Here is a 1,498-nt window from a genome sequence, read left to right on the forward strand (position 1 = left end):
TGACCTCCTGGGCTCAAGCAATCCTCCCGAGTAGGTGGGACTACAGGCATGCACCACTACGCCTGGCTTATTAAAAATTTTCTTTTGCAGAGATGGGGTTTCACCATGTTGCTCAAGCTGGCCTTGAACTCCTGGACTCAAACGATCCTCCCACCTCAGCCTCTTGAGTAGCTGGGACCACAGGTGTGCACCAGCCACTATGCCCAGCTAATTAAAAAAAAAAATTTTTTTTTTCTGTAGAGACAGGATCTCAGTATGTTCAAGGCTGACCTTGAACTCCTGGGTTCAAGTGATCCTCCCGCCTTGATTTCTCAAAGTGGTGGGATGACAGGCACGAGCCACTGTGTCTAGCTCATCACTAGAGCTTTAGGGGGAGACCAGAGTCAGACTAAGTAGAGCCTTGAGTGCCACATTAATAAGCCCGAACTTCATCCTGAGGGCAATAGGGAGCCATGGAAGGGTTTAGACTCTAAGCAGGGCATGGACAGGTTAAGCAGGGACTCCCCAGCTTCCCCGTCCCTTCCCTGCACTCTGTGTGACAGTAAGTGATGTTTCTGCAACTTCCCAGGCTTATTTCTTCAATCTTGAGAGTCCCTTGTAATCCCCTTTGCTAGGGAAGTCATTAGGGGTTAGACTTTGTAAGCTGCTTGGCCAGAATTGTTGATTTCCTCTTCCATATCCTTCCTCTTCTCGTTCTCACACCCCCACCCGCAACCCTGCAGGGCCGCTGCAGGACGGTCTCTATAACCTCGGTCACCTCTGCGGGTTTGAAGGGTGTCTGGAGTCTTGGGTCTTCAGTTTCTCACCAGGACCCAAGACCCCACCTGTGGCAGGTAGGATAGATAAAGGGACCTCCTCTCCCTCCACGAGGCATCCACAGCCTAATACCTAAAACCCATGGATATGTTCCCTTCTATGACAAAAGGGACTTTTGCAGATGGGATTCAGTTAAGGACTATATTTTTTTGGAGGGGCTGGGGGACAGCGTCTTACTCTGCTGCCCAGGCTGGAGTGCAATGGCACGATCTCGGCTCACTGCAACCTCCGCCCAATGTCATTATGAGAATTCTTATGAGAAGGAGACGGGAGGATTAGAGAGAGATGGAAAGATAGAGATGGCGAGATAGAGATATACAGAGAGAGAGAAAAAAAAAAAAAAAAACAAGAGCAACAAGAGAGAACAAGACAGAGACACTGTGCCGGGTGTGGTAGCTCACGCCTGTAATCCCAGCACTTTGGGAGGCTGAGGCCGGCGGATCACCTGAGGTCAGAAGATCGAGGCCAGCCTGGCCAATATGGTGAATGAAACCCCATCTCTTCTAAAAATACAAAAGTTAGCCAGGCATGGTGGCAGATGCCTCTAATCCCAGCTATACTCGGGAGGCTGAGGCAGGAGAATCGCTTGAACTTGACAGGAAGAGGTTGCAGTGAGCCGAGACTGTACCACTGCACTCCAGCCTGGGTGACAGAGTGAGAGACTCTGTCTCAAAAAAAAAAA

This window comes from Colobus angolensis, unplaced genomic scaffold (genome assembly GCF_000951035.1).
Source record: "Colobus angolensis palliatus isolate OR3802 unplaced genomic scaffold, Cang.pa_1.0 Scaffold22, whole genome shotgun sequence".
Classification (NCBI taxonomy): Eukaryota; Metazoa; Chordata; class Mammalia; order Primates; family Cercopithecidae; genus Colobus; species Colobus angolensis.